The sequence below is a fragment of the Heloderma suspectum genome, chromosome 7 (assembly GCF_057233095.1).
Source record: "Heloderma suspectum isolate Gila_16-S chromosome 7, 16-S_ref, whole genome shotgun sequence".
NCBI classification, from domain to species: Eukaryota; Metazoa; Chordata; class Lepidosauria; order Squamata; family Helodermatidae; genus Heloderma; species Heloderma suspectum.
In genome coordinates, this window is record NC_139464.1 from 101,697,039 (window position 1) to 101,718,777 (window position 21,739).

General features: G+C 40.5%; 1 protein-coding gene across 2 annotated transcripts in view; it reads left to right on the forward strand.

Moving 5' to 3' along the window:
• CELSR1 (cadherin EGF LAG seven-pass G-type receptor 1) overlaps window positions 1-21,739 on the forward strand; it is a 241,644-nt gene that overhangs the window by 96,495 nt on the left and 123,410 nt on the right. The gene's annotated exons all lie outside the window — the stretch shown is intronic.

A 21,739-nucleotide genomic window follows, 5' to 3' on the forward strand; every position in this document is an offset into this window, starting at 1 on the left:
TTAAAAAAAACACACACTCAGATTAAGTGCACTTGTTTTCCCAATTCTGTAGAGAACTGGTGTCAATCAGATTGCACCTAGGCACAACATATTTTTCAGTATATTTGTGAAAACACAAAATCTCTTGTAGTTTTAAATGGGGTATGTCTTCTGTGTACTTGCAGTGGTTCCTGGTTGCTTCATGTAGCATAAAAGAAAGCTGTAGATCTGAAACCCCCTCTAGTTGATTTTACTGAAGCTTTTTCCCTTAATCCATCAAGGCTTGTAAATAGCCACTGTCCTCATTACCTATGATAGGAAAGAATTGCCTCCAGTGCGTGGATTCATCCCAAAAATCTATAACTTTGTACTCAGTATTTTGGGCAGGTTACTTGTCCTTCTATGGCAGCCATTTTGTAGAGGTGCCCAGGACAATTTCTCAAATTGCCAAATGTGCCCACAGCCCAAAATTGATTACCCCTGTACTAAGCATCCATGTCAGTCATTTGTGGCAAATATAGCCTGAAACAAAAATAGGCTTCTCTATCCACGTGACTGTAAATACCTTACATAATCCAGTCTCCAACCATGTTAGTACTACTGAACTATGGTGGTCCCAAGACCTTCATAGTGGATGAATCTTAATTTGGTGAACAAGTGCATAGGGTAGAGTCGGTGGATCCCAAATGAAAGCATTGGTGGGTTCCCTTGGTAAATTATATAGTTTGCAGGGCAGGCATGCCAGAGCAAGAATCACTCATTTTCTTGAATGTAAAACCATCATTTATTTATTATAACATTCCCTGGCATAACATCTCAGCCGCCATTCTTCACATTTGCCAACAAATGTGAAAAGGTCACATGGCCCAACCCCGTTTCAGTATCTTTTCTTAGGCCTGTAACGGACTTACAGATTCTTTCTGCTGAAATCAATAGCCTCTGTATGTTGGCAACAATAAGTGATATGTTTCCTTACAAGGTAATATGTCATGCCTTTTGTCACATTCTTTGACCTGTCATCCAGAAAGAAAGCAGTGCATAATTCTGCTGCCTGTTTTGTATATTGTGAATATGCCCCCCCCAAAAAAGCGTTTGCAGTCAGATCACTTAATTGATCATTATTTCAGTGGCCCCTGTAAAGTATATACTGCCTGTTTGACTTTTACAATGTTCTTTTATGTACATCTGTGTGTGTGTGTGTGTGTGTGTAGATAGATAGATAGATAGATAGATAGATAGATACACACATGCACGCGCGCACATACACGCACACAGAGTTTATACAGTATTTTAGTTGTGAATGCTGCTATGTGAAGGACCTTATAAACAAAATGGCTTATTGAGGCTGACATCTTTGAACTAGACTGGGTAGAAGGACACAACATTTGGCCCCCAAGAGAAGCAGAATCTGGCCACCACATGGGATGAACTGATATCCCACCACTGGGCAATTACATACAACAACTCTGGGGCAGATTAGTAACCCCAGTTTGGCTTTCCCTGCCAGCTTTTAAGAGCAGAAATAATGGACTTCCATGTCATTTCTTTGCTACTTTGGTAGTTCTGATTTTATCTATGTTCTCTGGGTGCTTTTATTGCTTTTTTTTTTAATCGTTCTGTGTTTATCTCTTCTGCCTTTTTTTATTGCTGCTTGTATTGTAGTTTTATTGTTATGTTTTGATTGGCTGTTTTAACTCACATCGTCAGTCACCTTGGAAGCTTTCATGCTCAAAGATGGAGAATAACTTTTTAAAATAAATAAATGTGGTAAGATCACAAATTATGGTGTCATGAAAAGTGCAGTTTTTAAAAATACTGTTTGAGGATGTGGTGGAAAAGTCTGCCATGTCCTTGGAGGAATGACAAGTTGTACTTTTTCATAAGAAGGATGGAATTATCTTTCCCCAGAAAGATGGGATGAAAGCGCTTTAACTTTGTTTTACTTTGCACCTGGATCACCAGAAGAAAGAGACAAGACACGGGCTTGTTGGGGTTAAAAGAGCAACAACTTTATTAAACTCATTTCAGTTAAGGGATCTACAGTGGGTAAATAGCTTAACATAAATAGCTCCCTCCCTCCAGTACAGGTTTTCTATCAGAGTAAAGTTATAGACTTTGGGGATGAATCCACCATTGTGGATCAGGGACAAAAATCTGCCAAGATGGGTCAGATCCCAGCTGTAAACTGGCAGAATGCACTCAACCAAATCATTGGTTTTATTTTGTTTAAAGCATTTCCTCTTTGCTCCTGTTCTTCACTAGATGTCACCCATTTGTTCTTGGATGTTTTGATATCGAAGTAGTTCTTGGATGTTTTGATATCCAGTAGGCATTTTCTCCCCCTTCATGGATCACTGCCTTGTTGTGGCGAAGGGGCTTGCATAACTCACTGAAGCCATAAGCTATGCTGTGCAGGGCCACCCAAGACAGACAGGTCATGGTGCAGAGTTCTGACAAAATGTGGTCCATTGGAGAAGGAAATGGCAACCCACTCCAGTATTCTTGCCAAGAAAACCCCATGGAACGTATCACAAGGCTAAAAGAGATGACACCAGAAGATGAGCCCCTCAGGTTGGAAGGTGTCCAATATACTACTGGGCAAGAGCAGAGGGAATTTCCAAGTAGTGCCAGAAAGAGTGAAGTGGCTGGGCCAAAGCCAAAAGGACACTCAGCTGTAGATGTGTCTGGTGGTGAAAAGAAAATCTGATGCTGTAAAGAACAATATTGTTTAGGAACCTGGAGTGTAAGATCAATGAATCAAGGTAAGCTGGAGGTGGTCAAACATGAGATGGCAAGATTGAACATCGACATCTTGGGAATCAGCAAACTAAAATGGACAAGCATGGGCGAATTTAATTCAGGTGACCATTATATCTACTACTGTGGGCAAGAATCCCTTAGAAGAAATGGAGTAGCACTCATAGTCAATAAAAGGGTGGGAAAAGCAGTACTGGGGTACAATCTCAAAAACGATAGAATGATCTCAGTACAAATCCAAGGCAAACCATTCAACATCACAGTAATTCAAGTCTATGCCCCAACCACTGAGGCCGAAGAAGCTGAGGTTGATCGGTTCTATGAAGACCTACAACACCTTCTAGAACTCACACCAAAAAAATATGTCCTCTTCACCACAGGGGATTGGAATGCTAAAGTAGGAAGTCAAGAAATCACCAGGATAACAGGCAAGCATGGCCTTGGTGTACAAAATGAAGCAGGACAAAGGCTAATAGAGTTTTGCCAAGAGAACATGCTGATCATAGCAAACACTCTTTTCCAACAGCACAAGAGACGACTCTACACATGGACATCACCAGATGGTCAATATCGAAATCAGTTTGATTATGTACTTTGCAGCCATAGATGGAGAAGCTCTATACAGTCAGTCAAAACAAGACCTGGAGCTGACTGTGGCTCAGATCATGAGCTTCTTGTTGCAAAATTTTGGCTTAAATTGAAGAACGTAGGGAAAACCACTAAACCATTCAGGTATGACTTATATCATATCCCTTATGAATATACAGTGGAAGTGACGAATAGATTTCAGGGATTAGACCTGATAGAGTGCCTGAGGAACGATGGATGGAGGTCCGTAACATTGTTCAGGAGGCAGCAACGAAATCCATCCCAAAGAAAAAGAAATGCAAGAAAGCCAAGTGGCTGTCTGATGGGGCTTTACAAGTAGCTGAGGAAAGAAGGGAAGCGAAAAGCAAGGGAGAAAGGGGAAGATATATCCAGCTGAATGCAGAGTTCCAGAGAATAGCAAGGAGAGACAAGAAGGCCTTCTTAAATGAACAATGCAAAGAAATCGAGGAAAACAATAGAATGGGAAAGACTAGAGATCTTTTCAAGAAAGTCGGAGATCTCAAGGGAACGTTTTGTGCAAAGACGGGCATGATAAAGGACAAAGAAGGCAGGGACCTAACAGAAGCAGATGAGATTAAGGAGAGGTGGAAAGAATACACAGAAGAACTATACAGGAAAGATCTGAATGTCCCTGATAGCCATGAGAGTGCAGTCACTGAACTTTCCTAGAGAGTGAAGTCAAGTGAGCCTTAGAAAGCATTACTAACAACAAAGCTAGCGGAGATGACAGTATTCCACCTGAGCTATTTACAGTCCTAAAAGATGATGCTGTTAAAGTGCTGCACTCAATATGCCAACAAATTTGGAATACTCAACAATGGCCACAAGACTGGAAAAGGTCAGTTTACATTCCAATTCCAAAGAAAGGCAATGCCAAAGAGTGTTCAAACTACCATACAATTGCACTCATTTCACATGCCAGCAAGGTTATGTTCAAAATCCTACAAGCCTTCAAAATCCTTCAAAATCCTTCAGAAGTATGCTAACCAAGAACTACTGGAAGTACAAGCTGGGTTTCGAAGAGGCAGAGGAACTAGAGATCAAATCGCCAACATTTGCTGCATCATGGAGAAAGCAAGAGAATTCCAGAAAAACATCTATTTCTGCTTCATTGACTACGCTAAAGCCTTTGATTGTGTGGATCACAACAAACTGTGGCAAATTCTGAAAGAGATGGGAGTACCAGACCACCTTACCTGTCTCCTGAGAAACCTGTACAAGGGCCAAGAAGCAACAGTAAGAACTGGACATGGAACAACCGATTGGTTCAAAATTGCGAAAGGAGTACGACAAGGCTGTATATTGTCGCCCTGCTTATTTAATTTATATGCAGAGTACATCATCAGAGACGCCGGGTTGGATGACTCACAGGTCGGAATTAAGATTGCCGGGAGAATTATCAACAACCTCAGATACGCAGACGATACCACCCTAATGGCAGAAAGCGAAGAGGATCTAAAGAGCCTCTTGTTGAGGGTTAAAGTGGAGAGTGCAAAAGCTGGTTTGAAACTCAACATTAAAAAAACTAAGATCATGGCATCTGGCCCCATCACTTCCTGGCATATAGAAGGGGGAGAAATGGAAGCAGTGACAGATGTTATTTTCTTGGGCTCCAAGATCACCGCAGATGGTGACTGTAGCCATGAAATTAAAAGACGCTTGCTCCTTGGGAGGCAAGCTATGGCCAACCTAGACAGCATAGTAAGAAGCAGAGACATCACCTTGCCGACAAAGATTCGTATCATCAAAGCTATGGTTTTCCCAGTAGCAACGTATGGTTGTGAGAACTGGACTATAAGGAAGGCTGAGCGCCGAAGAATTGATGCCTTCGAACTGTGGTCCTGGAGAAGACTCTTACGAGTCCCCTGGACTGCAAGGAGGTCAAATCAGTCCATCCTAAAGGAAATCAACCCTGAGTGCTCATTGGAAGGACAGATACTGAAACTGAAGCTCAAATATTCTGGCCACCTAATGCAAAGAGAAAACTCCCTGGAAAAGACTGTGATACCGAGAAAGATTGAAGGCAAAAGGAGAAGGGGACGGCAGAGGATGAGGTGGCTAGATAGCATCACCGATGCAATGAATATGAATTTGAGCACACTCCGGGAGAGAGCAGAGGACAGGAAGGCCTGGCGTGCTATGGTCCTTGGGGTCACGAAGAGTCGGACACGACTTAACGACTGAACAACAACAACAACAACAACAACAACAAGGCATTTTCTCAGATTCCTGATCTTCCTCCCAAAACATACATCTGTTCCTCTGCCCTGCTTTGAAAAGCTAGCAGCTAAACACATAGGGATTAGCATGAGACAGAGCTTTGCAGAAGCAGACTTTTTAATTAAAGGTACTAGATGGGGCTTGCTTGAGTACCTCTGATTACTCACACAAAAGCTTTAAGAAGAGAGATTAGAGTAATGGAGTATTAAGAGGTGATCTTTCCACTCTTTAATATTGCGTGCAATTCAAGCTTGTAAACATTAATGGGATGCATTCTGATCTCAGCTGAATAAGTGCAAATTCCTATGTCCATTGCACATAAGAGCTTACTCTGGATTTAAACAGGTGTAATTGAGACCTGGTTTATTTTCTAACATCTGGAATAAGAGATATGCTTTCAATTATTCCATGTTTTTCTGAATGAATCTCATCTTGATTTAAGAGTCAGAAGTTGTGATTTGTGTGTGTTCATTGTCCTAAGGCTTCAGAGATAGTCTGTTTGATTGTTTGGTATTTGCTGCTTATCTGTGGTATTGTAGTGAACACTACAAAAGTTTGTAGTCCTCTTCAGGCTGCTACATTTTTCAAGTGAGGAACACTTACTTTTGTCAGTCAATATTGACACCAATGCATTAGTTCTGTCTCTCTCTTTGGGTCTTACTTTTCTAGGCCATCGAAGTAGCTTTCTGTCTTTTGCTGTGCCTAGGGAGAAAATGCATTACTAGTAAACTTCTTTGCCCTCACTTGTAGTGTGCAAGCAGTGCAGATGTAAGGAAGTTCACACGGAGATTAATACGTAGGACGGGATTCAATACAATTTCTGTCTGTCTATCAAAACCTCTAGCCTACTCCAGCTCCAAAGGTTTCCAATAAGTTAAACCATTACTATAACAAGTCCAATTAAAACAGGGATGCGTAAGTTTTGGCCCCAAAGACCACATGAAGTGGTGGGTTGGGGGTTGCACAAGCATGCACACATGCATATATACTACACATGTACACACACTTTCCCCTGCACCCAACCACATCCCTGCATGCAGAGATGGGGAAGGTTAATCCTCCTCTCCCTGCTTGCTGAGGTCTGGGGACGGGATCACTGAGGCAGGGCATGAGGGGAGTTTAAAGCCTGTCTCACCCAACCACCTCACAATCCTGGTCCAGATTGCTGTTTGCTATTAGCAGCAGGGGAACAGTGATCTCTGCACTGGCATTGCTAGGAGGGTGGCAACATTAAAGCCTCTCTTTTCCCAGTGATCCTGATGCAGATTGCTTCTTCCCCATGGCTATTAGCTGCAGGAAAATAGGGGTCTCTATATTGTGATTTCTGGGAGGGGGGAAAGTTAAAGCTCCCAGTATCTTCACGTTCCCAGCCTATTTATTTATTTGGTTTGGATTATGATGATGATGATGATTACATTGCTATATCACTCAATAGCCAAAGCCTTCTGGGCAGTTCATAACAATTAAAATCCTAAAATATAATATGATAAAAATAATAATAGCATGCCAGAACAGCAGTCTTTTCCCCATCACCCAGCTGATGGCTGATCATTGGGCTGCAATGAAAAGTTGGTGGGTCTCCCCAGGACTCCAGTGGGCCACATGGAGAGTGGCTGCATGTTGTCCACCTGTGACTTACAATGAGATAAAACTAGGATCTAGTTGATGTGGAGCTAGAACTTACATTTAAGAACATAAGAAGAGCCCTGCTGGATCAGACCAAGGGTCCATCTAGTCCAGCATTCTGTCCACACAGTAGCCAACCAGCTGATGACCAGGAACCCACAAGCAGGGCATGAGTGCAACAGCACCCTCCTACCCATGTTCCCCAGCAACTGGTGTACATAGGCTCACTGCCTCTGGTACTGGAGGTAGCACATAGCCTCCAGTACATAGATTTGAACATGAGATATGTAACTGTATTCCCCTGAATGTGAACACCAACTTTCATTCTGATTATCTTAGTCTGTGGGTTATATATTGCATTTCATAGCACTTACATGTTTGCTGTTCCCCTTGAAAATGGGCATGGAAGTGGAACTGGAGTTTATACTTGAAATGTGCCCATTATCCTGAATGTGCATAGGAATTTCCATTCTGATGTGTCAGTATTCAAGGAAATATTTTTTGTGTGTTTAACATCTTTCCTCTTCCCTTGGACACTTCGAGTTTAGACTTGCCAGGAGCATGGAGGTGGTCAAGCAGGGATTTGTACTTGAGCTAAGCAGGGAATCAGGTTTCCCGCATTGAGCAAGGGGTTGGACTCGATGGTTTTGTAGGCCCCTTCCAACCCTATGATTCTATGAAATGCAGCAATCCTGAATATGCATGTCAAGTTTGATTCCAGTGTCTGTCGTCAAGAGAGATACTGCTTTGCACTGTACATTGCATTTACTTTTCCCCTTTAAAAAAAAGGGTATGTGGGGTGGCATTGAGCAAGGATTTACACTTGAAACATAGACTTGTGCCCTGAGTGCATGTACCAAATTTAATCAGGTATCTCAAATGTCCAGTGGATAGGATACATTGAATTAGCCAAACATTAACCCAAAAGACTCACTTTGCTTAGCCAAATACAATGAGTGAAACTTTTAAACATCTATATGAAGCTATTGAGTGAGGTTTGAAATGAAGTGCCACCAGCATGCTGATGACACTCAGCTCTAGCTCTCTATGTCTTCTGAATCAGGTGAGGCTGTGCAGGAGCTGGACCGGTGCCTGGAATCAGCAGTGGTCCAGATCAGAGCCCATACACTTAAGCTGAATCCTTACAAGATTGAGATAATATGGTTAGCTGATTCGGGAATTATATATGTCCTAGATGGATCTGCACTCCTGAAAGAGCAGGTACATAGCTTATGGGTACTCCTGGATCCACCACTGTCACTTGATGCTCCAGTGAGCATCAGTACATAGAATTGCAGCCTTAGCCAACGTATTTGGTATGCAATTAAACTAAATATTATTTTATTATGCCTTTATTGTTTTTTATTTGGACCAAACATCTGTACTAGTTTGGCTAGCAAGCAGCTGTTGGTTACAACAGACCTGATTAACAGTACAAGCCTTTGCATATCTCCTCAGAAGTAAGCCCTACTGAGTTCATGGGGCTTACTTTCAGGTAACTGTGTGCAAGAGTGTATCCTAATACTTGCGAGCTAATATCCAAAGGCCAGTCCGAGGCTTTTTATAAAAAACAAAATACCACTTTTTTAAAAAGTATGTCAGGAAGATGGGGAAATGGTTATTGCATTCTGAGTTGCCAGTGTGTGCACTTTTTCAGGCATTAAGCCACCTGTTAACAAAGTTTCTACAGATTAAAATTACATCCACAAAGAAACGAAAGGATCCAGCAGATGTTTGCAGGAAACAGGAAGGCAAAAGAGCAGTTTTTGTAACTGTATAAGGAGTGGATTGCTTTTCAAGAGTTCAAGTTATTCTTACTTGTTCTGTGAGAGCCCCACGGCTCTGAGGGATTTGGATTTCAAAGTGAAATTCAACAGGCTTTGACTCAAAGCACGAAATAGGCAATCGTTCTGGAGAGTGAAGGTAAAGTTGGACTTTCAGATCACTCATCAGAACATTTGAGTTTGTATTACTGAGGGGATATTGCCCTGCTTTGGGGGTTTGAAGCTTTGAAAAAAGAATCTACTCAGTCTGCAGGTTCCCCTAAACATAGAATGAAATGAAGAGTTTTGTTCTGCTCCTGCTAACCTCAGTGATGAGAATAATTCCTTCTTGCACAAATAGACCCATTCATGATATTTCCTGCCTCATTATTCAGCATTCAGTCAAGGTGAACTAATCTCCTTCTGTCTGCTAAGTAGCAATTCTAGCCTTTTTTGTTTTGTTTTGAATAAGTGAGCAAAGCATCGAGTAGCTGGAGAGATACTATTTGTGGTTATAGATACTCTGCTGTAAGCTTTGAAGGTGTGGCATTCTACCAAGGCTCAGGACACATCTGCACAGTATATTTCTTCTTAGAATTGGATGTGTATTAGACTCTCATCAAGTCCTTGTCATCCACACTGCCTGTGGAGTGTGTGTGCAGTTGTGGGACTAATACAGCAAGGTACGATGAAATGATTTGACTCCCTATGATGAGGAGCATTGTTCACTTAGGACTTTCCTTTGGCATATCATTACTCCTTCTACAGTAACTGTTTCTTCTTCTTTGAGCACTAAAAGCTCAAGACATAGCAAGCTGTCTGCAGTGAATCCAAGTTATTTCAATGCATTGATAGTCACACAATTGATGGTGAAAATTTGTGCAGGGTAAATTGAGTTAATCACATCTTAACACCTCATCTTCTCTGTGCCGATTTAATTTCCTTTGCTTGCTCTGTGCTCTTTTAACTCAGGAGAGATTTCAGACTCTCAATTATATGTTTCCAGCCCCTTCCCACAAAGATCCCCAAACGGATTCAGAGAAAGAAGATTCAGTTCTGTTACTGTTATGTCATTATTTCATCATTATTTAACCTCTGTTCTTCCTTATTTGGAGTAGCTCTAAGTTACTTGTTTATGAGTCCATCATGAACATTAGAACTATTTCAAACTTATCCTATTAAAAGAACATATCGCAATGCATAGCTGACAAAGTACACAGTAATGCATCTGTACATAGTTAATCGAATGATAGTATTGCGAAGCTAGGAGTACCAAGAAGTTTTTAGTCCTTTACATGCAGGCAGCATCCTCTACTCCTTCAATCCCTAACAGAAATAACCATATATGCAGATTATACTGTGCCCAAACACGGATCAAATCTCATCCATCAAAGAAAGATATCAAGACACATGATGCAGAAACCTTGCTGAAGCCTTATACAACTAGTTTTTGTCAGTGCTGGGGTGGGAGGCTGCCTACAAACCCAGGGTGTGCCTACCCTCTTGAACACCTGGGAGGAAAGATAGGATATGTCGTAGTATTATTATTATTATTATTATTATTATTATTATTATTATATCCCACCTTTTTTCCTCTCGCAAGGAACCTAAGACAGCTTTCATGGTCCTCCACCTCTCCATTTTATCATCACAACAAACCTACGAGATAGATTAGGCTAAGAGTCAGTGACTGGCCTAAAGTCACCCAGTAAGCATCATGGCCGAATGGAAACTAGAACCCGGGTCTCCCGTCTCAGTCTAACACGCTATATCACACAGGGTCTTTGTGATAAATAAAACAAGCACACACATTATGTCCTTACACATTCAAGGAGAAGATAGAAAAACATTGAGCTGGTTCACACTTAAGTTGTTGCCTGAATCATCAAGTACAGACTTGCATATGTGAATAAGCCATAGATGGAACTTTCATATTGCCCTATGTCAACTTAAATGCTTTTCAATGGAGATAGTTCACACATTCCATAATCAAGTGCTGAATAATCAGCTGATGAGAAACTTAGTGGTATAGGTGGGTTTTCAAGCCAGATTTGCATTCTTGACACAGGGACAATTGCTTGATATTACTACTTCTAAAAAGCAGCTCTGAGAAGGGAAAGGATTTGAGGAGCTGTATCCCGAAGAAACTCTGATTTGCCATCTTGAGCAATAATCTCATACCTCTCTGTTCTTCAAACCACGTGCACAATAGGTGGTTCAGGAGCAGTCAACCTCCGGCATCTCTGAAGTAATTGCAGATCAAAGGTCAGTTGATGGAACAGAGACAAGGACTCTGACAATGAGAAGAGGTTTTAAAGCCTGCACCTTGTTTAACACTCCAGTGAGAAAACCCATTTGACTGAGTGAGGCGGCTGCTTTGTGACAGGTCAGCAGGAGGGGAAGGCTGTAAACCAAGACTGACAGTGGCTAAAGGGGGCAATGCAAAGGAACTGTTGTTATGCCAGGCAGCAGCTGCAATAGCACAGCAGCAGTGAATGCCCTGGAATGCAGCTCCTTACACGCCACTTGTATTTGACCGTAAGAAAAGGAATTGGGGGGGGGGAGACAGTTGAGATACGTTCCCAGTGATAGAACGCTTCTGTCCTTATCAGCACATACTTTAGGGGTAGCTGAGGTTGCAAAGAATGCAGTGGTGCATTGAGTTGTTGTGACCCCGGGTCACTTTTTACTAGAACATATCCATTATACATTTTTTTGTTATTGTTATTTTGTGTGAATTAGTTTGCAGCAAGAGAAAGTGAGTAAGAATTCAGTTACACATATGTGTCAGAAACAAACTTTTGTTTTGTCTAGATCTAGACCGGTCGATGCCCTAATTAATTTTAGGGCTACAACTATCAAGTGATTTCAGTCTCTCAATTATATGTTTCCAGCCCCTTCCCAGAGATCCCCAAACGGATTCAGAGCAAGAAGATTCAGTTCAGTTAGCGTTATGTCATTATTTCATCTTTATTTAACCTCTGTTCTTCCTTATTTGGAGTAGCTCTAAGTTACTTGTTTATGAGTCCATCATGAACATTAGAACTATTTCAAACTTATCCTATTAAAAGAACGTATCGCAATGCATAGCTGACAAAGTACACAGTAATGCATCTGTACATAGTTAATCGAATGATAGTATTGCGAAGCTAGGAGTACCAAGAAGTTTTTTAGTCCTTTACATGCAGGCAGCATCCTCTACTCCTTCAGTCCCTAACAGAAATAACCATATATGCAGATTATACTGTGCCCAAACACGGATCAGATCTCATCCATCAAAGAAAGATATCAAGACACATGATGCAGAAACCTTGCTGAAGCCTTATACAACTAGTTTTTGTCAGTGCTGGGGTGGGAGGCTGCCTACAAACCCAGGGTGTGCCTACCCTCTTGAACACCTGGGAGGAAAGATAGGATATGTCGTATTATTATTATTATTATTATTATTATTATTATTTCCCACCTTTTTTCCTCTCGCAAGGAACCTAAGACAGCTTTCATGGTCCTCCACCTCTCCATTTTATCATCACAACAAACCTACGAGGTAGATTAGGCTAAGGGTTGACTTAAATCATCTGTTTTTCTGAACGGTGTTATTTGGTGGTGGTAGTGAAGGTGTTTTTTTTGTGGGGCAAGAAAAAATTTGTGAACCCCTTAGGATTGTCACATATTTCAAACCTAAAATGTTATTAGATCTTAATCTAACCCCATAATTCTAGATAAAGAACAATAGATAATCTGATTAAATGAATGACTCACAAACATGATGCTTTTTCAACATTTATCAACAACTGATTCAACATTCAATATACATATTTGAAAAAGTAACTGAACCTTTAGATTCAGGACCTGGTGGCACCCCCTTGAGCAGCAATGACTTCAAGTAAGCATTTCCTGTAACTGTTGGTCAGTCTCTCAAATCGGTTTTGAGGAATTTTGGCTCATTCCTCCTTACAGAACTGCTTCAACTCAGTGACATTTGAAGGCTGCCTTACATGAACAGCTCGCTTCAGGTCCTGCTGCAACATTTTGGCGGGTTTTGGTCCGGACTTTGACTAGGCCATTCTAAAACACAGAATTTCTTCTTCTGCAGACATTCTTTTATAGGTCTGCATGTATGTTTAGGATAATTGTCTTGTTGCATGACCCATTTTCTGTTCAGCTTCAGCTCACAGATGGATGGCCTGACATTCTCCTCTAGAATCTTCTGATACACTGCAGAATTCATGGTTGTGTCAATGATGGCAAGCTACCCAGGTCCTGAGGCAGCAAAGCAGGCCCAAACCATCACATTCCCATGCTTGACGGTTGGGATGGGGTTCTTCTGTTCAAACTCAGTGTTTGTCTTTCGCCAAACGTAACGTTTTTCGTCGAGGTCAAAAAGTTCTACCTTCGACTCGTCTGTCCAGAGAACATTGTTCCAGAAGTCTTGGGAATCACCTGTGTGACCTTTAGCAAACTTCAGATGGGCAGCAATGTTCTTTTTAGAGAGCAGTGGTTTCGTCCTGGCTAGCCTCTCATGAACACCATTCTTGTTCAGTCTTTTTCTGATGGTTGAGTCATGAACACTCAGATTAGCCAAAGTGAGAGTGGCCTGCAGATCCTTAGATGTTACTCTGGGGTTCATTTTGACACCCTGGATGATGCACCAGTTTGTTCTTAGAAAGATTTTGGTAGGATGACCTCTCCTGGGTAGAGTGACTGTGGTCTTGAACCTTCTCCATGTGCATACTATCTGTCTGACAGTGGATTGGTGGAGCCCAAATTCTTAGAAATTGTTTTTTACCCCTTTCTAGACTGACGAGAAGCAATAACTGCTTTTCTGAGGTCCTAAGCTATGTCTTTTGATCATGGCATGAAGTGTTTCCATGCAACCAAATGGTAAAGACCAAACTCAGAAAGAGTAAAACTTTTATAGGGTGAGGCCTCCCAAACTCACCCCCTGAAGATCTACCTAATTACTTAAAACACCTGATTCTAATTATTCCCTTTAACTGAGCTGATGCATCTAGGAGTTCATTTACTTTTGCACATACCCTGACTCTTAAGTACTCATTGTTTGTCTAATTTATACATCATTTTATTTCACAAGACTCGGAACTGGTTAATATAAACCCTAGTGGATATTTAGAAAAGGACTGGCTTTGACTCAGAAAGGCTATCATGGTAAAACTATGGAATTTCCATAATTAGCATTAGGGGCCACAAACCTTTTCTCTCCACTGTACTTAAAAGATTATGCTCATTACATATTCTTGTATCTAATTAATGGCACTTAATACTTCTACTGTGATAATGTATACTTCACATATTGGCAGAGGGAGGATCGTAGTGCTTATAAGCAGGACAGTGTCTTCAAAAGTTGGTTTTTATTTTAGCATGTGCTTTCATTAGCTCAGGTGAAACAAACTGTTTCTGTGGGGGAAAACTGCCTAAAGTAGTAGTTTCCAAACTGTTCTGGCAAATCCTGGGGTTCATCACAAGCTTATCATTAATAAAAAGATAAGCAATGGGCGATAAAGGGTTGGATACAAACTTGCATGAACAGAAGTCCACTTGATCAGTGACAGTTACACTTGTGTGATAGGGCTTTCTCTTCTATGCAGCCCCCGTGCATGCCCCAGAGCTGCTCCCAAGGGCCCTCCAACTCTCCAGAGCAGACTGGGGGGGCACACAGGGGGCTGCAGCAGGAAGGGGAAATCTGTTCCTCCAGCAGTTTCCTTCCGCTGGCAAAACAAAACCATTGGATACAACCAAAATCTTCCCTGGAAGATAGCTTGCCAATGTTACAGTTTTGTCCTGCAGTGTGGAACCATGAGGGGTTTGAATACATTCCATTGTGTTATGTGCAAGGCAGTAATGAAGCCCAGTAGCCCTGTGATCAGCATTCTGTGGGAACTGGTTTTGTGCCATACCCTATATATTCCAGAATCCTTTGTAGTAAGCAGGAGTTCCATGACTGGGCTTCAAGGATATCTAGACTGGCACATATGTGTGGAAAGCATTCCCTGGAGGAATAAAGTTTGAAAGCCACTGCCTTACTGAAGAGAAGAAAATGTTTTTTAAAGGCTTATCTGCATGGCCCAGTTAGGACTCCCAAGATGTATATGCAAAGCTTTTGATATATGCACATGTATGTTGCCCACATTTTATGCATTTGTTGCAAGAACCACTGTTGCAGCGTTGATGTACTGTATATGCAGTAGTCATGTTGGCTGCCAGATGTATTGAGTTCCCTCAGCTAAAAGAACAATCTTTTGAAATTGGTGGGATTATGTTCCAAGCACTGTAAATAGCTTTAGAAATGAGCACAAAAGGTCGCTTTCAGTCAGAAGTACTGTGGCAACTCACTCCCATTTCTAAAATCGTAGAGATAACAGCTAAACCATAAGCTTGGCCATCATGAATGGACTTCATGCTTCCTCCTTTCATGATCTCCAGTTCTCTGCCTAGCTTCCTGATTTCTGCAAGCCATAGCTTGCCGTTATATCTGAACTGGGCAAATGATGGTTTGCACAAACTATAGTTTGCCTCTAAACCAGAATCAGAACTCACAGTTTGAAAAGGGTTTCTAATGGGCAAGCAGTGCTTTGTGGAAACCAGTTTTCCCAGTTTGGCTATAACAGCAAACTATGGTTTGTGCAGGAGAAGCCAGAGAAGAAATTGAAGCATGCAGGAGAATGAGTGGTAGGATTATGGAATGTGTAAGCTCGAGGCATAATGTATAGAAAGGACTTGAAGGTAAACTATTTCTCTGGTTTCTCTCCATAACCAAACAGATTAACCTCCGTAAACTAGGCTTTAGAGAACAAGGGACCAGGGTGAATTGTACAAGAAATGACTGTAGAATGAAGCATATGTTTAGTAATTTGGGAATTAATCCAACCAGGTCAAGAAAAAAAAATAACATGCTTTAGTTACCAGAGTCCAATTTTAAAACACAGCTTCTAATTTCAGCAGCCAACATTACTTTTTCAGATACCAGCTATATGAAGAGCCAGAGGAGTGTGGGAGTCAACATTCTGAGGAGCCAGCATGCAATTTTGTATGCATGCGGATTTTCAGTCCTGAATCCAACTAGTTCTCCTGACTGATTGGGTTGTCCAGAGAACACGTTCTGTGTCCCATTGGTGAACAGGTTTTAACTATTTTAGTTAAATGTGATGATGCAAAAATAAAATAGTTGTGTCCCATTCAGGAGGTGTAAAAGGACAGTGATTTTAGTTGGTTTTTTCTGTCTTTGCCAAAGGAATTGACTCCTGCCCTTCCTTTACAGCATCGGAAATATAGTTCCTTTTCCAGATTGTCTTTCTTAACTGAGGTAATATTCTTAATTTAGTTACACTATTCAGTTTTCCACAAAGGTGATACCTTGTAAGTGGGAGCTCCAGGAAATCCAAAACATTGACCTCCCTTTTATGAGGGCTTTATAGATCTCTGGCCATAATCACCAAAGATAAAGATGACTCATCTTTTTAAAAGATGTCAATGAAAGATTCATGGTGAGTGCTTGTTAAGAGTGTTAAAATGCAACTGCCTCCCATGACTTACTTAAGGGGAACAGACGGTTGGAATAAGATAATTGAGACCGCTTGACGTCAGTCTTTCTTTGATAATATTTTCTAATTGCATTCTTGTATTGGTTGTTTTGTTTTGCTTTTTAGGAATGCTCCTTTTTTCCTATCTGTAGACTCAGAAATATGTTTTGGAAGTTCTTCTGTGCTATCCTGTTCATGTCCAGTTGAAATTAATATAGGCTATATTTCCATGCAGTCTTCATTCATTTCAGTGGAATTTGAGAACATTTCAGTGGAATTCATACCATTCCTTCATTCAGTATACGGGTTCCTTTGAATGTCTATCCACAGGGGAATTACGTTTAAATTCATGTACTGCCATTGAAATGGTTTGTGCATCTGATTGCCCTGAGATTACAGCCATTTCATATCTCAGTGGTATAGATGTTTTATGATTTTACAGTGCAAGCCTATGCCTGTCTACTCAGCATGGTGAACTCTTATTGAGATCAGTGACACTTACCGTCAGGTAAATGTACATAGGATTGCAGCCCTAGGGATGAAAAGGTTGTTTATTAGGAAACATAAATATTATCTTCTCCTTTAGTTCAGATTCAATTTACAGTTGTTGTTCTTATTATTTTTTAAATGGATTTGTTAAAACTTGTCATACAGTCTTTAATCATAGTCATTTGTGTCAGTGTTCAATTTTTGCAGCACTGTCATAGAGTCACTGCAATGCCTTTGCAAAATCATTGCTCACAGAGGGGCCGATGACCACCTTGTAAGCAAGATTGTTGCTGCAACAAGTGTTAGGATTGGGTTGTATTAGCTCATTGCATTGTCATTCTAGCTGAGGTCCTCAGAATAAGGCATCTTGTTCTTTCATAAGCACTATTAAGGGTGCCTTCCTATTTTTTAATTAACATTTTCCTCCTGGAAAAGCGTACCCATTTAAAATAAAATCCTTTCCACCTCTTTTTTCATTTTGCAGTTTCTTGTTGAGCTAAAAAAGCCACAATCTTTGTGGTAGGATTAAACATGGTTTTCTTAAATGGATTTACTGTATATCTTGTATATCAATACAACCATAGCTGTTTGCATTCATGTCCGATTTCCTTTTGTGCTCTCTTCTGGATGACAAAGCTGTATGGTGTCTGACGCTGTGCCTTTTATGGTGATTTATTAACTGTGTCAGAATAGATGTTGGGACTGCTGGGAAATCGGTCTTGTATATTCTGACAGTTGATATTGATTATGACAGTTTCTGGACTCCAGTGGTTTCTCCCACAGTAGATAGTATTTTGGTGTTCTTGGTATATGTACCATGTGATGTATATAATTATACTTTCTGTAAGGGGAAAAAAAAAAAAGCTCTTTGTTTAGTACCTTTACTTTGTTGTATTCATGTGAGAGGAGCTGTAATAATACATTATGTCACAAATAGCAAAATCATACAAGCCCCTTTTTGCATAGGAAGTGTGAACCAGGGACCAACTTGAGCCACGTATCTAAATGCCAGTTATTGCAAAGTAAGCATGAATAGTTTAAGCTTTTCTTCTTCAGTGTTTCGGTTCACTCTCTCTTGAGTTCGTTAACTGTAAACAGAGGTATCCTGTATTTTCATTTTGTAAACTTCACAGCCTCTGCTCATGAGCATAATCCACATTTATAAAAAACTATTTACTTAAATCATGTGCGGACTGTGCCTTTTAAATGCAATCCCACATCCCACATCAATGGGAAAATCCCATTGCTTCCTAACTCTTCTGAATTGGAATTGTTATTACCAGGGGTTTTATTGTTGCATCACTTTAAAGATAGTGCATTGTATCTTTGGTTTTTAATGTGGATAGAATAAACAGGTGAAAGAGGGCCTGAAAAAATAGAGATCGGAAGAATTAAAGCTAAGAAATCAGCAGGATTGATATAAATACCAACCGATCAGCAGGGAAAAGTGGGATCGCTTTTTCACTTTTCTATGAAAAAGAAGGAATGCTGACTATGTGAGGTGTGGACTGCAAGGAGAAGATCCCCCAGGGTTAGTTCCACCCTTTAAATCCTGGGCATTCACTTGTGAAGTCAGTAATGTGAAGCACTTTTCCCCTAAAAAAAATAAAATCTGCATGGTGCTATAGTGCTATTCCAATGGAGGAACTGCCTGCTGCCAGGGACATCTTGCTCCTGGTTGATTCCCTACAGCTTGTACATGTTTTCACTACTTTTCCCATTGTGTTAATGTCTTGGTCAGTTTCATCCTCGCTCTTGTCAGCTGCTTTCCCACCCTTAAAAAAAAAATTCTTCATGGTGCTATAGTACTAACCTGCTATAGCGCTACTGCAAAAGACCAACAAACAAAAAATTAAAGAAAAAGAAAAGCTAGTGACTGAAATGTGGTAGGGATTGGAGTGGGGAGGGGGTCAAGATGGGCAGACAAGAAAGGTTCTGCCATGCAGGACCATGGGATACTGGGTGGAGGACCAAGGCAGAAAGAGGGGGAAGGAAGGGGGAAGCCCGATCGTCTGTTGGGTGCACAAACCATGCACTGTTGGTTTCTCGCAGAACAGCCCACAGTGCATAGCTTGTCATCCAAAATGGGCTAGTGTGTCGTGCAAGATTAACTTAAATATTGTGTGCTCTAACACATCAGTGTAATGTAGTTGAATGTGACATGAGGAAAATATGGGGGGGGGGCAGATAGGAAGTTTCTTGCACTAGCAAGCTCTTCAGGAGAAGGACTTGACATGTATATCCTTTTTTCTCTTAAAAAAAGTCACTAATCTCCTTTGGCATTTAGATAAATACAATGCTAATTGTAATGAGACAGTTACTTTCTAAATAAAATTGTGGGCAGGGTTGGCAGTGTTCAGTCTAGTTGAGTGCAAGAGAGAAGGCAACCCAATAACTCTTAGATGCCCCTGTTCATGGCAGTGTACAGCAGCTACTAAATACTTTTAAGTATTCCAACTATGCATCTGCTTGATAATCAGGTTTCAGAATGATTGATGTTAAACAATGCAAAATACACTACTGATTAACCGACAAACCAGTTCCAGGAACTTCTAAGCAAGTTGATCACTATCGACTCATAATGTTTAATGCTGGTATTTTTATATATTTATTCAGATCTGCAGCCCTCCCTATTTGAAGGGATTCCGCTTTAAAAGTGTTTAAATGTTTGCTGGTATATTATAGTATACTATAAGAATATATCCACTTTAACTGCACTTAAAGGGAAGCAGATGCATTTTTTTATCCAGACTAGTAGGTAATGTTCATATCGTTTCTGAGGACTTGTATTTTTATATGAACAATGTACAGTTGACACATTGTGGTGGGTCAATCAGTTGACTAATCTGTGGAATCTTTAATCAGTATCTTTAGTAGTAGACTCCATGTATTACATTTTTGCCTACTCCAAATATAGAGGCTTTAGAGTAATGAGTAATGGGTTTGCAGTGATCAAAAGCATGCTTACTTATTTATTTTACTTTTTAGAATAACTTATATTCCATCTTTCCACTATAAAATATCACTCAAGGCAGCAAACGACAGCAAATTAATAAAATAAGAATAAAACAGTCTATGATTTATTAGGGCTCCTATACAACACCCAAATATACTAATTAGATCCCAGTCTATTTGGGGCACTGGAAATGTTTCTAGATATTTTCTAGAAAAGCCACATGATGGTTGAACTGCTAGATAATGACCTGGTTCACATGAATGACAAACCATGGTGTAATTAACAATGGCTTGTTGAATCGTGGGTTGTTGTTATATGCAAACTCAGAACTATGGGTTAATTGTGGGTTATTAACCATGAACAACCCATGAAGAGAACTCATGGTTTGTTCTTGGGCTATGAACTGTGGATTGTTTAAACCATGGGTTGTCATTACATGTGAACCCAGAATTGTGGGTTGTTCATGGGTTGTTTCGCCAGAGTACTGAGCCAGTGGGCAAGAGCAGTAAAAAAAACTACCAGCCTCTTTACATGCCAGTACTGCAGCACTGTAAAGGTATTTGGAATACAGGGAGAGAGAGGGTGAAGGAGGAAGGACTGAGAAAACAAACCATGGTTTGTTTGATTGTGCTCCAGACAAACCCTGGGTAGGGCAACAAACCACGGTTTAAATAAACCATGGGTTACATTACATGTGAGCCAGGCCAACAAGATTGATCTCCAAAATCAAGATGATGCTTAAATTGATAGTTTCACTTATTTGCTGGGTTTTGAGACTCTAGAGTACATGCAGACTTTTTAGATCTGGATTTCTGAGCATTCTAGGATTGGAATTGGTGATGTTTATTGTAACTCTTTTTAGTCTGTGGAATGGAAGCCAGGTTGTATTTTTGTGTATGTCTTATCTAAAGCTCCTGGAATCTCTCCTGGCTGAGTCTAGTTTTAGTTCCTTGTGTTTCAGCCTCCTGTTAGAGCAGATAATTTGGGTGTTGCATGGTAGAAAGTGACAGCTCCATGCCCTGTGTTGTAAGGTACCGCTACTCATCTGAAATATCTGTTGTTCCTATCTAAAGAACTTCCTTGATCCTACCCATCTTAGAGCTGTCAGCAGAGATGCCATCAGGATTTTCTGGGCCTGGTACACTTTCTGGAGAATCAGCCCTCCACCTAGGGAAAATTTAGAATTGCTCATTGGGAAGTAATCTTTATTTGCGTGCACTGCAACACGCCTGTTCTTGTGTGTTAGCACACTTTGTTGCTCAGAGTCACATTTCATGACATTTGAAAGCCAACACAGAGTAAGAGAAAATCAGCAGAACTGGAATTTTGGCAGAATTAATGCAAAAGAGAAGACAATAAGCATGTGGAGACTTCTGATAGAGCTTATTTATTCCTGCCAATATGTGCCACAGTTAATATGTGATATTTAAGCTTCAATGTAACCATAACCAAATACTTCTTTAAGTGGGTGGCAGAGGTGGCTGCTTATGCATCACCAAAAAAGGATTTGCACCACCAAAAAGAGGACACAAATCTCCACATGCTAATTTGTATTTATAGATGCAACTTTAGAAATAATTGATAGAATTTAAATTTCGGAGAAGGCAAGCCAATTTCCTATCCAGATCAGATTCTTCAGTTAATTTTCTCCCCATCTCAGATCATCCAAATCAGTTCTTCAATTAATCTACCTACAATTTAATTTCCCAACTTCGGATTCTGCTCCAAAACCACTTTCCCTTCAATCACCCTCATTCGTCACCACATCATTAACCCCCTTTATATTCTAGTAAAAATAAATA